Source organism: Myripristis murdjan, chromosome 11, assembly GCF_902150065.1.
Source record: "Myripristis murdjan chromosome 11, fMyrMur1.1, whole genome shotgun sequence".
NCBI classification, from domain to species: Eukaryota; Metazoa; Chordata; class Actinopteri; order Holocentriformes; family Holocentridae; genus Myripristis; species Myripristis murdjan.
In genome coordinates this window covers 28,840,639-28,856,824 of record NC_043990.1, presented here as the reverse complement: position 1 = coordinate 28,856,824, position 16,186 = coordinate 28,840,639, and positions in this window count along the sequence as shown.

Genomic DNA, 16,186 nt, shown 5'->3' with positions numbered 1-16,186 from the left:
CATAGCATACAAAGTGGCAGAGCAGAAAGCCTACCTGGAAACCTCTGGATCTCTTAGTGCTTTAAGATGAGTGTGCTCATGGCCCAGTAACACAGTATCAGGGTGCGAGGGCTAATGAACAAAGGTTGTTTAATCTCGCTTATACCTATCTTTAAAAATTAACCCTTGCATTGTGTATGTATATTTGTTTGTGTTTATGTATTCTCGAATGTCTAGGATATTATTGCTAATCCTCATTCTGCAAGTGGGGCTGGTTTAAGATTCACATTTGGGTTTAGGGTTATAGGACTACTAAGGGATTCTTAAAGGTCCAGTAAAATGAGAATTACATCACTCAATTTCATGGTTTAAATTCAAAGCAAATGAACTTTGGTACAGCGTTGGGTTGTATAGTTACGACGTGATGTGATTCAGCATAAAGGTAAAATCTCCTCATTAGTTGCACCATGCTCCTCTGGGTTGCTAATCCATTGTACTGTATTTCTGTCTTCATTCACTTCCATAGCACAGCAAAACAGCACACAAACACTTAGCACATAAAAGAACCCAAACAAAGTGGAATATGCCAACTTAAAATCAGATTATGCCAATATAGAAAACGACGAGTCCCAGTACCCATTTTTTGAAGAAATTAAATGAGTAGTTTCTTGTTATTTTCCTATTTGAATTGGAAAGTAGATCCAGCAGGTAGAGTCTACAGGAAACTTGCACATAATAGCCTTACGCCAGGAAGAAACTACCTGATATTACTCTAATAACTAATTGGAATTACATGAAAAAAATGGGTACCGGGATTTGTTGTTATCTATAGTGGCATAATCTGATTTGATCATGTTCAATTACATGCTTAAAGTGTTACTTCAGGAGCCATTCAGCACTCTTACTGAAATGACACTAACTATAAGCATTGTGGAAATTTGATTAGCTCCCTTTAAAAAACTCTCCCTCTGGTTGTCAACAGGCTCATACAGATTTTGAGTTTTAATATACTTCTTGGTGTAAATGACATCACATGCAACCAGGTTTAAATGAATGCCAGGACTGGTCGACAGTATACTTATCAAATGCTACATAGCCTCAGAGAGAGTAGCCAGACAGATTTTAGACATGGTGGGCAAACCTCTGTGCCTCCATTTTTACAGGGGCTCATGTTATTATTATTTTTGTTGTTGTTGTTATCCATAGTAGTAGTAGTAGTAGTAGTAGTAGTAGTAGTAGTGGTGGTGGTGGTGGCAGTGGCAGTGGTAGCAGTAATGTTGTTGTTGTATTTATTGATTTATATATTTGTTTATGATTGTGTAATTTTATACCTACAGTGAGTCATTTTATGCCACTCATTGTTCTTTGTACATTATCTTTGGTTTTACCTCTCTCTGTGAGGCACTTTTAATAACAGCCATATAAATAAAGTTATTATTGCAGTCCCTTCCCCAATGTCCCTTCCCTAACAAATCCAGCAGTAAAATAAAAATTCACCTGAGAATCCATGAATGGGTTTGGTGTGTTGGTGCAGAGACTCCACAAACCTGTAACTCATTCTAAGACAATTAAATATAATGACAGCACCAGTTCCTGCCTAGATGAATTCATCAGAATCAAATATGCTTGAGTGTACTTCACACTGAACTGAAAATTGTCAGTGGTCAGTGAAGAAGTTAATATCAGTGGGAGCCACAAACTGAACTTCAAAGATGTATTGCACTGTGTCTAATTCTTGGCGGCCAAAAAAAAAATTAAACTGTCATAGCAGCGACTGATTAAAGTTGACTACTACCGCAAGTGAATGCTAGTCAGCTACGCTTACAAGAGGTAGCCAGAGGGCTCAGACTAAACGCGGCTACATGAAGCTGTATGTTCCCTTTCATCTCACTTATGGCACCAGAGAAAGCAATCCAGACAAGAAGCCCTCTGTGGAAGCTGCACAGTCAAGCCCCTTTGACTTTGGAGCACAGCAGAAATACAAACCTGGGTCAGTCCTCTCGTCCTCAGCATACAATTTCAGTTCATTTCATTCATCTCAGCTCCTCTAGTATTTTGCAAATATTGTCAGAAAAAAACTCTTCATCTATACTTGAAAGGTTGTTGATTTGGTCCTGAACTGTAAAACTGTAACACTGGTCCGGTGGTTTTCAAAGTGGGGTCCTTGAGGGTCTTTCAGAGGATCCTCAGTAAAATGAGAAATAATTTCACTAGAAATTGTTAGAATGTGGAAAATGTATGAAGGATCATTTGAACATTTTCGTCTTTCTGGTTTAATTTCACCACAGTTTGTCAGTGTTCAAGTGTGACATCGAAACAATTTAACCCTGAGCAAATTCACTTGATTTCTTTCAAAAACATGGGGCGAAAAAGGTAACGAGGTAATTAGCAAAAAATTACCAGAACATAAAAAAAAAAAAAAAATGTCTGAAGAAAATACAAGAAGGAACATGAAATTAGAAAACATATTACCAAAAAATGAGGGGAAAAACACTCAAAAAACAGCAAAATAATATTAAAAAAAAAAAACAACAAGAAAAGTAAATTTATAATGATATATTTATAGGTCATATTAGTGATGCTGGATCAGATGTCTTGAGTTTAAATGTTTCTGAAAGGTGTTTCACAAACATTTAATACTTACCTCAAACTGTAATTCCTTATTGAAAGTAAACCTGTGGGTCCAGAACATGAAAACGTTTAAAACCCCTGGTCTACATTTTAGGTTTAGAGATAATAATAGTGAAAGTGACAACTTCCACAAAAGATCCGTACAAACGCAAAAGGTCATTGTCTGTCTGTTATGGGGGTGAACTTATGGAACAAATGTTCTGAAAATGTAAAAACCATTACATTAGCCAGTCTGAAACAACTTTACAAGACTACCTTAATTATGCAGTATACTGTCAAAAAATTGTACGTACATCTTGTATCTCACGAATCCATGCCATGCTTTTTTTTTTTTTTTTTTTTTTTTTTTTTTTTTGCCTTGTCCTTTTGGTGTCTGATGTTTTGGTTGACTAAAAAAATTACCAATTAGTAACAAGTAACTTAGTTAAGTTTGTATTTGTTGACTGAAAGCTGCATCGTTGGTTGACTACTTAGGTAGTAGTTATGTTTGGATTAGCTCATATTGTGTGTAAATGGTTTATTTGTGATAAGGGTAGGTGTTGTAAGCTTTGCTTCAGCCTACACCTTTTCGGTCAGTCCTTGTTTTGATTACTTGTGCATTGTTGTTGATATTTTCTTTTTTTTCTGTTGCTTCTAATTGACCGACATAAATCAATAAATCAATCAACCAAACCCTGGAATCTAAATTTGAATGATTTTAAGTTTAATGAAAGTACAATGAAATTACATATATGTCATTTTGCTGGGGGCCCTTGGAACCATCTCAAAGAGAGCTAGAGCCTCATCAAGGGCCCCTGGAAGTCCTCAGACCCCAATTTGACAACCACCATGTTGGGCAGTAAAAGGAGTTTGCTCTATGTTCATCAAGTGTGTTATCAAATATACTTCAGTCTGAGCTGAAAATTGCTGTTCCTGAAATGCAATGTGTTTTTCTTGCCTCTGAGGTAATTGGTTACCTGTGAACATTATATTGTATTAAGATAACATCGCTGTAACGCAGTGCCAGTGGGGCAGTAATACAATTCAGCAGCAATTTCTGCAGATCCATGGCGGTGGGCTGAAATGTAAAGGCAGTCTCATGAAAGATAAATGCGCAACATGGTGTCACATGATTTACACCATATGAATGGATAAATATTCCAATTTAAATGCAAAATGTTGAAGTGGTGGGAGGCTGTAGATCAATGGAAACATTTTGGTACATTTTACCCCAGGATTCATAAATAACATCCAATGCAATTACTCCTCTTCAAATGAGGTTTTAAACCTTATGTGTCATGCAGCGTCCTTATAGTAATGTTTTTATTTCCTAAACCCTGTGTTATTCTTGCTCTCAATGTAATTGCTTCTGTCCTCTGGCTCATCAAGCTGACTGATATCTGTGGTAGGACAGTTTCTCAAGATCTCAGCGCTTTGCACTGAGCCTGCAAAGCTCCTCCTACCCGTCCTCTAAATCTAAATCAAACCTCAGTAAAATCACCATCTAGTCTTATCATCTGCGGTATTTCATTCTGCCCTGTGGAAGTAATAGCTTGAGGTTAATTTTCAATGTATACTGTATGTTAGTGCACCCCATTTGTCCCCTTCAAGTGACATGGGACTCATTGAATCACAAACCATATTTAGTCCCTGTATGTTCTAATCACAATCTGCCGGATGAAGAGTATGAATATTTATTTGTCCATGCATTGCAAGACCCTCCTTGCATCACTTGAAACAATTTGCTGGAATGCTGCTTGAGCATTGAAAGCTGGAAGCTTGGCAGAAAGACTGTTTTAGGCCAGACTGTAAGGTGATGTCAGCATGTCATGTGCTATAAACCAGAGGACACCAAAGACGTTTGAGAGGCAGACAGTCTAATGTTGGTGAGTTCATCTCTCTCCCTGGATGCAGCGCTCACAAAATTGAAGTTTGGTAGAGTGCTATTTTGTACAGTTGCCCAGGCGTGATAGGAGTCCAACAGAAATAGGCAAAGTAGCACAGCAGTAAGCCCCGCTGCCTCACAGCAAGAAGGTCTGCTGGGAGCTCCAGTTTTCTCCCACAGTCCACAGACATGCAGGTCAGGTGAACAGGAGTTACGTAATTGGACCTAGGTGTGAACATGTCTGTGTGCCTGCCCCGCGACGCATTCACGACTTGTCCCGGTTGTTTCCCTGCCTTACGCCCAATGAGTGCTGGGACAGGCTCCAGCACCCCACAACAATAATTAGGATTAAGCGGCTTGGAAAATGAATGAATGAAGGGTGGTGAAATATCCTCTGTGCTCCCCTGGGTCGCTAATCCACAATACTATATTTCCATCTCTCCATTCACTTTCATAGTATGGCAAAAGCAGTTCCAAAATAACACTTTCAGCACATAAACAAATGTGAGCAAATATGCCAATATTAAAATACAAACAAACAAAAAATGCCATGTAAGTTCAATTTTATGTGAAAGTAAGTCACACTTGATAAAATAATAAATAAAATAAATAAAATTGTTCTGGTACAAGGGTGCTATGTGGAAGCTCTCTTAAGATGCTGCCTGCCGGATCTACTTTCCATTTCAAATAGGAAAATAACAAAACAGCCAGTGTATAAAACAACAAGCGGCGGTACCCTTTTTTTTCCATGTACACTGCCTACCGGATCTACTTTCCAATGCAAATAGGAAAGTAACAAGAACCAAGCTGTTTAATTTCCTCAAAACATGGGAACTGGGACATGTTGTTTTTTATATTGGCATAATCTGCTTTGTCCATGTTTGTTTATGCACTAATAATGTTATTTGGGGATCTTTTTGCCACACTATGGAAGTGAGAGGAGTGATAGAAAAACAGTAATGTGGATTAGCATCTCAGGGAAGCACAGAGCAACTAATGAGGAGATTTCACCACCATGTGGACTCATATTGTGCCTAGGACCATTCTGGTGTTTTTTTGCATGTTTGTATTTGATGTCTGTATTTTTTTGCCTTCGGTCATTCAAGAGATAAACCTGAAATTTTTTTGCTACTCTGACATTTATGTCAGAAGTAAGAAGTCATAGATGACAAATTTTACTTGGTGAAAAAATATATATTAAATTCAGGTTATTGTGCAGGTTTGTAAATGCAACAAAGAAGAATGGTGCATTTGTGTTCCAGTGATAAAAAAGTGGATTTCCCTCATATAGCCAGAAATCCAAATCACGTTTCACAATGTTTGTGTTTTCTTTGTTTCCTGGGTTTGATTTTATGTCTAAATAGCTCTGCTTTCTGGAAGCCAACTTTGAAGTCCCGGGTGTCACAGCTTCCCAGCGGCATGTGAACACACCAGAAATTATGTAGACTTTTCAATTCAGTGGGGGCAATGGAATGAATTATCTCACAATCATGAAGTAACTTTGACAAAAATATACCCGGGCAGGATGCTCACTGTGATGAATTACCTGTCGCAAACAGGTTTCAAGTCTCTGCAGGTTGATTTTCATACCACACTGAAATGAATGGAAACAAGTACCTGCCTAAAAGGTTGGAAAAATGCATTCAAACATCTAAAACACTACAGTGTACTGTGGATGCAAAGTGTACATGAAATTTAGTAAATGAACTGAAACATGCAAAATCATCAGGTATCATCTGCGGAGTAATTTCCATCCCCGTGTGCACACAAACATGTGTGCTCATACACACATGTACACACATGGTGGTGAAATCTCCTTATTAGTTGCTCCGTGCTCCTTTGGACTGCTAATCCACAACATATCTGTGCATTCACTTCCATAGCAAAGCAGCTCTAAGAGTAAGCCTTTCAGCACAAGAAAAAAAATGCAAACAAAGAAGATTATGTGAATATAAAAAACAACAAGTCCCAGTATCCTCTTGTTTTTTGTGTAGTTATAATTATTTGTGAAAGTATTATCAGGTCGTTTCTTCCTGGCGCAAGACTACTATGTGGAGATTTCCTGCTGACGCTAATTGCCAGATCTACTTAATAGAAATATTAGGAAAAGAGAAGTTTAATTTTCTTAAAAAATGGGTACCAGAAGTTGTTGCTGTTTATATTGGCATTTGTTTGCATTTGTTTGTATACTAAGAATGTTATTTGAGTCCAGGCAAGCAGTCCAGGGAAGCACGGAGCAGCTGCTGGGGACCTACAGCATCTCTAAGAGTGAGGATGGGATGTTATTCTTCTCTGTCCCTTGTCCTGTTAGACAAAATCATTTTCTACTTTCCAAAAAAAAAAAAAAAGTGTCTGACAAGACAAGTATATTTTTAAATAAAAATCTTGCCTGTCACTTTAAGATGCTATTCTTAGGTTCAGATGCTTGCTCAGGATGGTCCTCATTCACAGATGACATCTTCAGGAATCCCAGTAGATGCCAAAACCACCTACTTGGCTGACCCTGGCTCTGCTACAGCTGAATGGAACAGAGCCTTCTTTAATGATCACTAACTCCAGTGTTTACCTGCTATTTCCTGTCAAAATGGCTGCTGTGGAAAAGGTCTTTTGTCTGTACTCTTGTTCAACTGGCCATGAGGCAATTTTTTTTTCACAAAAAAAAGTAATAAAATATTAAAATAAAATTTAAAAAAAGATAGTACTATGGTTATCACACTTACCCTTAAGTTCCTTTGTAAGATTTCATGTCACTGAACATTTGTCTAATTTCAATATTTAATATTTACTGCAATTTTGATTAACTTTCAAATTTGATTAATTTGAAATTGTGTGCTTTATTTTGGAAATCAGAAAATATCAGTGGAAATGTATTCTTCATATTTAAAAAAAAAAAAAAAAAAAGTAATAATATTACTTATGTGATTTTATCTTTTGGCTAATTTTAATACATTTAATATGCAATTTTAATTATTTTTTCAATTTTTGCTTTATTTTGTTCATCAGTATTAGAGAGATATTTGGTGGTGATTCATTCTTTGTATTTTTTAAATAAAAAATAGCTATTTTAATCAATGTTTGTGTTATTTCATAATCAATCAGTGCTATAGCAAAATCTTGTTAATACCATGGTTAGAAGTATGGTTGTAATAGGTACAATAAAGGGCCATTTCTTTTCTTTTTTTTTTCTTTTTCTTTAAAACAACAAAACAAAACAAGCCAAGACAAGCCAAAAAAAAACTATTTTTTAAATTAATTAAAATCATGAATTTTCATCAGGCTGAGAATGTGTTATGGTTGTGAAAGAGCTCAGGGTGTGTGATTCTGTTAAATGAACACAGAGACTTTATCAGACTGACCTCAGCCATTTCAGAGCCACTTCTTGTCACTTCTTTCTCAGCCAATATCTGGCCTCATCACGCATAATGTGTGGAACAAAGCAGAGCAGAAGAGAAAACAATGACAATGCTGATAGTAATGATGACAGCGATGGCAACCATGATATCCCCAAAGTGTTTTGATACAAGCCGATAAAAAACTAGCGCTTTCTAGTACAATCCAGTGCCATTTGTCATCAAGCAAGGACAGTTGTAATCATCCCTTTCGCTTGCCTGCCCCATCAGTCTTCCCCTTACCGTGTATCAGGATCAATCTAGGCTCATTTATTTTAATCGTCTCCTGTTTGCTAAACTGGCAAAGTCAAAGGAGGACAGTAGAAACAAATATCACGCTGAAAATGAGCCAATGCCAGTATATATTCATTACATCTTTCTAAACTCGGAACTTTTCCAGCTGTTCAGGAATCCAGAGGAAAATTTGCTCGGGGTTATTGCATTAAAAAAAGACATTATAATTCAGCAGGGAATTTATAGAGGATCATTTGCCACAGAATACAATATGAAGCAGTTCTAGAGCGAAATTGTTTTTGATGCTGCTGGACAATTCCAGTTTAGGACTCATACAAACATCTATGACCTGGATAAGAACACTGCAGGGTTTGGATTGTACAATACCTTGTGTAACTTTGATAACAGGACTCAGAATATCCTCCTAAAGCGCTGCTCCCACAGTGTGATAGACTATTAGATTCAAACACATTGCTACCATACTGCATTCCCCAAATGGTTATTTGATAACAGCCAGAGTGGCAAACCCTCTCTTTTAACCCTTTGAACACTGAGCAAATCCACTTCATTTCTTTCAGAAACACAGGGGGGGGAAAAGGCAATAAGCATATTAATGCTCAAGAAATGACCCAAAAAAATAAGCTGGAAAAAAAAAAAAAAAAAAAAAGAAATAAAATAAAAGATATAAAAATACCTGAAAATTAACAGAAAGAAAAGAAGAACTTATTAAACCTAGTAAATTATTAAAAATAAGCTGAACCTTTACTGGAAAAAATGTTAAATTATGTATTTAAAATGAATATTAAAAGACAAAAACAAAAAAAAGTCTCAGAGGCTTGAGTTTTAGAGGGTTAATGTTGTTCTGTGCTCAGATTTGTGAGCAGGGCACACCGTAAACCCCTTACAGTTTTAATATTACAGTTTCACCAATATGGGATTTTCAAGCCCATCATGATTGCAGCATGCCGGGAGCAAAACTACTGAGAGCTCTTGTGCATCGTCCCAGGACCTGGCTTTGTAAAGCATGCAATAGTGCATCCAATCCAATACTTATACAAGATTTGACAAAGGAATGTTATTATGGTTTCCTAAATATATTCTTTCAAACCAGATAAGTTGTGGTACCTCTCAACATGTACAATACACAGTATACAAAAATCCTCTATGAAGGGTGAGTAGCTTTAGTCCTCTGTCCTGTTGTCCAACTGCAGGGCTTCTCAGACTTTTTCATGCTCTGAAGTTGACTTTCATTAAGCCAGAGATCCCCTGTCTGAAATGAGTTTGCCTTGCACTCCAAAAAATGTTACTTTGATAAAACTTTTTAAAAAATGAGGCAACATTTTCCAAGCGTTTTTTTTTTAAGTTGGGTGAACTTCTGCATATTCTGAGTTGGTTAAACTTACTAATACATGTTTGGCTGTAAGTGAAAAAATGTAGTACATCTTAGATTAAATTAAGTATAATTTAAGCAAAACAGTGGAAGAATTACATCAGCCTATACAACTTTACTGTTTTAACATTAGGTCTTTGATGAGAAAAAGTATTATTTTTTTTTTGTATTAAGTATCAAAATGTTTCTATGCCAAAGCTTATCAGTGTGCAGACCTTACTCCTTTGTGGCATGTGTTAAACATTTTTTTGTCTTGCATCTGAAAAATTTGCCTGATGTGTTTCACACGTGGTCCTTCCTTTGGAAAAAGATTATTATTAAATTAGCAAAGAATTAGTGGAGCATTGCTTAAAATAAATCTGCTAAATAAGAAAAAGAAAGAAAGACAATTACCCGAACATTCTCAAGAAAAGCATCTGAACTGGAGTGTGTGTACCTGACCAGGGCCGGGTTTGAACAAATTTTAGAAATTATGATTGGGTTCGGATCAGGTTCAGTCATGTGTTATTTTAGTGAAACTCTAGTGTAAAAAAAAAAAAAAAATTAAAAAAAAAGGATGGACCTACTGTCTGTTCCGGACAACTTCCTGTATAGTTCTGTAATTTACATGACGACGCTGAAGGCAACACGTAAGCTGTTTAAATGTAACCTAGGGATAGAGGACAAGCAAAATCTCAGGCTTGGGTTGCATTCAGACAGGTTCGGGTCGTGCTCAGTTACTATGCTCCTGTCTGGGCTCGGGTACAGACTTTCATGCCTTTCACAAACATTGAAACAATTCCTCGTTTTCCTAAGGGCCCCTCGGAAGACCCTCAAGAACTCCTGGGGGTCCCCAGACCCCACTTTGCAAACCGCTCTCATGCTATAGAATGGTGGTGATTGTCAGGCCTGTTTTAAAGCTGGCACATACTGCTAATCTGCATTCAACTTAATGTGACTGGGCTCTGTCGCTGCCTTTGATTTAGCTACTTCAAAGTCCTGTCTCATGGGATTTCCATAATTTTGTCCACTTTCTACTATGATTGCCTCTCTCTCTGTCTCTCTCTCTCTCTCTCTCTCTCTCTCTCTCTCTCTCTCTTTCTCTCTCTCTCTGTGTGTGTGTGTGTGTGTGTGTGTGTGTGTGTCTTTCAGTCTCTGTCTCTCTCACTTCAGTTCAGTAAGCTTTAATTGGCATAACATGTATGTGTACTGCATGTATTCCCAAAGCAGACAACAATAAATCAATAAAGACAACAAATGCAGAAAAGAACAATATAAGGTCCATATTAATATCAAATATATTACGGATCAGTCTTCCTCACATTGAATTATGTGAACAGGACAACTTCCATTATTACAATTGCATACACACAAAAAATATTTTGAACCTAATTTATAGGTTATAGTAGACATATTTTTTATTACTCTTATAGAGTATTCAAAGGTTTTTCTTTTCTTATATTCTTTATGTTGATCCACTTTTTGTTACTTGTGATTATTTTTTAAGATATATGTTTATATTTTATATGATTCAAGATTTCAAGAGGTTTATTTGTCACATGCATGACTGTACATGTACAGCAGCAGTGAAATGAGATTGCAACTTCTCCAGCAACTGTGCAAGTAAAATAAAAGAAGTAATAAACAGATTAGATTAGATTAGATTAAATTAAATTAGATTAGATTAGATTAGATTAGATTAGATGAAACTTCTATTTTCTATTTACAGGAGAGGAAAAAAGTTAAAAATAATAATTAAAAACATAAAATACAATAAATAAATAAATAAATAAGAGGTATATTTTGTGTCATCATATGTTGCAGCCTGATGCTACAATCATTTAAATTCATTTTTTCTCTCATTAATCTACACTCAGTTTCCCATAATGACAAAGTGAAAACAGAATTTTAGATTTTTTTGCAAATGTATTAAAAAGGAAAAACTGAACTCACACTGACATGTATTCAGACCTTTTGCAACAACACTTGAAATTTAGCTCAGGTGCCTCCCGTTTCTCTTGATCATTACTGAGATGTTGCTACACCTTGATTAGAGTCCACCTGTGGTAAATTAAATTGATTTGGACATGATTTTGAAAGGCACACTCCTCTCTATAGAAGGCCTCACAGCTGACGATGCATATCAGAGCAAAAACCAAGACATGAGGTCAAAGGAACTGCCTGCAGAGCTCAGAGACAGATTTGTTGCAAGGCGCAGATCTGGGAAAAGCTACAAAAAAAAAAAAAAAAAAAAAATCTGCTGCACTGAAGGTTCCCAAGAGCACAGTGGCCTCCATAATTCTCAAATGGAAGAAGTTTGCCACAACCAGGACTCTTCTAAGAGCTGGTCACCGGGCCAAACTGAGCAATGGTGGGAGGAGGGCCTTAGTAAGAAAGGTTACCAAGAACCTCCAGAGATCCTGTGTGGAGATGGGACAAAGTTCCAACACCACTGTGTCCCTCCTCTGATCTGGGCTTTATGGCAGAGTGGCTGGATGGAAGCCTCTCCTCAGTGAAAAACACATGAAAGCAGCTTGGAGTTTGTAAAAAAGCACCTGAAGGACTCTCAGACTGTGAGAAACAAGATTCTCTGGTCTGATGAAACCAAGATTGAATTGTGTGGCCTCAATTCAACAGTGAAGCATGGTGGTGGCAGCATCATGCTGTGGGGCTGTTTTTCAGCAGCAGGGACTGGGAGACTGGTCAGGGTTGAAGGAAAGCTGAATGGAGCAAAGTACAGAGATATCCTCAATGAAAACCTGTTCCACAGCACTCAGGACCTCAGACTGGGCCGAAGGTTCACCTTCCAACATGACAGTGACCCTAAGCACACAGCCAAGACAACACAGGAGTGGCTTAGGGACAACTCTGTGAATGTCTTGGAGAGGCCCAGCCAGAGCCCTTACTTGAACCCTATCCAACATCTCTGCAGAGACCTGAAAATGGCTGTCCACCGACAGTCCCCATCTAATCTGACCGAGCTCGAGAGGATTCGCAAAGAACGAGTGTAGTAAGAATAAGACTTTAAATTAATGAGAGAAAAAATTAATTGTGTCCAAACTTTTGGCCTGTACTGTATGTGTATTATATATATAAACTAGGCAAAAAAAAGTTCTGCACCGCTTTTTCAGTCTATAATTTCTCCCCTTTATTTATACCCAATAGTGTTGTATCTTATACCGTTGTAAAGCCTGATTCTTCCTCTTTCCTCTTTCCAGATACAACTTGTAAGGATCCTGCATTTCTGGAATGAGTGACACTGGTAATTGTGTGGGAAGCAACCATTTTTTTTTTTTTTTTTTTTTTTGTCCTTTCAGTCAATCAAAATTCCCTTCTATTCAGTGTTCTTCTGTTGGTGTACTCACAGGTGTACCTAACTGGCACTTAATTGACAGCATATGGCAAAATGAGAAAATGAATAAAATATTGTGCTTCCCACCTGTTTAGCTGTGTTGCCTCATCCTTACAGTTATACCCTATTGTAAAGGGGACTGACATTCCAACAGTATAACTCACAAATCCAATTGGTCCTCTCACAGGGGAGAAATGATCAACTGAAAACACACTCAATGGGATTTTGCTCCCCTCAAAAAGGGGGGGAGGGGACATGTTTAGCCATGTTGGTCATACCAATCGATTGACAATCCTTACAACTTATTTCTCATTGAAAAGGGGACTAATCAGGCTTTCTAATCGTATAAAAGACAACACCAATCGGTATTGTTAAATGTGAGAAATGATCAACTGAAAAAATATTGCAGGGGATTTTCTTAAAAAAAAAAAAAATTGGTTGCTTCCCATACAATTACTGGTGTCACTCATTCCAGAAATGCAGGATCCTTACAAGTTGTATCTTATTGGAAAGAGGACGAATCAGGCTTTACAACGGTATGAGATACAACACTATTGGGTATAAATAAAGGGGAGAAATTATAGACTGAAAAAGCGGTGCAGAACTTTTTTTTGCCTAGTTTATATATATATAATACACATACAGTACAGGCCAAAAGTTTGGACACACCTTCTCATTCAATGCGTTTTCTTTATTTTCATGACTATTTACATTGTAGATTCTAACTGAAGGAATCAAAACTATGAATGAACACGTGGAGTTATGTACTTAACAAAAAAAGGTGAAATAATTGAAAACATGTTTTATATTCTAGTTTCTTCAAAATAGCCACCCTTTGCTCTGATTACTGCTTTGCACACTCTTGGCATTCTCTCCATGAGCTTCAAGAGGTAGTCACCTGAAATGGTTTTCCAACAGTCTTGAAGGAGTTCCCAGAGGTGTTTAGCACTTGTTGGCCCCTTTGCCTTCACTCTGTGGTCCAGCTCACCCCAAACCATCTGGATTGGGTTCAGGTCCGGTGACTGTGGAGGCCAGGTCATCTGCCGCAGCACTCCATCACTCTCCTTCTTGGTCAAATAGCCCTTACACAGCCTGGAGGTGTGTTTGGGCTCATTGTCCTGTTGAAAAATAAATGATGGTCCAACTAAACGCAAACCGGATGGGATGGCATGTCGCTGCAGGATGCTGTGGTAGCCATGCTGGTTCAGTGTGCCTTCAATTTTGAATAAATCCCCAACAGTGTCACCAGCAAAACACCCCCACACCATCACACCTCCTCCTCCATGGTTCACAGTGGGAACCAGGCATGTGGAATCCATCCGTTCACCTTTTCTGCGTCTCACAAAGTCACGGCGGTTGGAACCAAAGATCTCAAATTTGGACTCATCAGACCAAAGCACAGATTTCCACTGGTCTAATGTCCATTCCTTGTGTTTCTTGGCCCAAACAAATCTCTTCTGTTTGTTGCCTCTCCTTAGCAGTGGTTTCCTAGCAGCTATTTGACCATGAAGGCCTGATTGGTGCAGTCTCCTCTTAACAGTTGTTCTAGAGATGGGTCTGCTGCTAGAACTCTGTGTGGCATTTATCTGGTCTCTGATCTGAGCTGCTGTTAACTTGCGATTTCTGAGGCTGGTGACTCGGATGAACTTGTCCTCAGAAGCAGAGGTGACTCTTGATCTTCCTTTCCTGGGTCGGTCCTCATGTGTGCCAGTTTCGTTGTAGCGCTTGATGGTTTTTGCGACTCCACTTGGGGACACATTTAAAGTTTTTGCAATTTTCCGGACTGACTGACCTTCATTTCTTAAAGTAATGATGGCCACTCGTTTTTCTTTAGTTAGCTGATTGGTTCTTGCCATAATATGAATTTTAACAGTTGTCCAATAGGGCTGTCGGCTGTGTAGTAACCTGACTTCTGCACAACACAACTGATGGTCCCAACCCCATTGATAAAGCAAGAAATTCCACTAATTAACCCTGATAAGGCACACCTGTGAAGTGAAAACCATTTCAGGTGACTACCTCTTGAAGCTCATCGAGAGAATGCCAAGAGTGTGCAAAGCAGTAATCAGAGCAAAGGGTGGCTATTTTGAAGAAACTAGAATATAAAACATGTTTTCAGTTATTACATAACTCCACGTGTTCATTCATAGTTTTGATGCCTTCAGTGAGAATCTACAATGTAAATAGTCATGAAAATAAAGAAAACGCATTGAATGAGAAGGTGTGTCCAAACTTTTGGCCTGTACTGTACATGCATCTGAATCATTAATGCATATGTATTGTATTTAAAAGATACAAAATGAAAGCATGTCATTCATGTTGTACTAACACGGTGGTGTACTAAAAGACAGGGCACATGACATAATACAGTGCTGTGTCTTTTTTTAGTTGAATGTATTTCTTTAGTCATCTGGCAGGCGGTTACAAATTTAGCAACGAGAATTGCACATTTTCAGCTCCTGAGAGAGCGGAAAAATCCAGGCTTCAAACCTGCAATATATACGCAAGCCCTCTGGTATAGTATTGTTTTTGAAAAATGAAAAATGCATATAATTGCCCATAATTGCACCTTTAGGGGTCCAGCAGCTTGTCACTGGGGCAGGACCCTCTAAGGTGCAGCTTTTGTCCCCTTGACAGCAGGAATCCTCAAATCTACAAAACTGATTTCATGTCAAGGCCACTCAACCACAACCTATGAGTTCAAATCTACCTGAAATCAACCTGATGCCTTTGATATTCTTTTATTTAGGTATTTGTTTATATATTTATTGATTCATTCATTTACTTATTTATTAATTCATTGTATTTGGCCCAACAAATGCTGTCTCCCGATAATGTACCTTAACACTTAACACAGCCTTTTACTGCTTGGGAACATACACTCAGTGGCCACTTTATCAATCTAATGCTGTTCAGTGCAACAGCTCTGCCAAAAATTTTAGCTTTTAAGAAAGTTGGTAATGTTCAGTTTTTGTTGACATTGTGGAATATGTGTCAAAATATTTTCTCTGTTTATTATTGAGGTTGTAGTTTGCAGAGGTCTTGGACTGAACTACATTATATTGAGGGGTGTTTCTACTTTTTTGTCCTCCGTGTTAATGTAAATGGGGGGACAGAATAGTGGAAATAGCTCTCAGTAAAATGCAGTCCAGTCCAGCAGCAGCACTAACTATGAGCTCAGTGCCAAACATAGAAGTGAATGAACACCTCTATTACTGTGACAGCAAGAAAAGCTGAACATTACAGGCAGCAGGAAAGGAAAATTTAAAGGAAACTTTATGGCAGAACAGTTGGATTGAATTGGATTTGATTACAGGTGTCTAATCAAGTGGCCACTGAGTGTGTATCTACCTTTTTGGTTCTGAAAA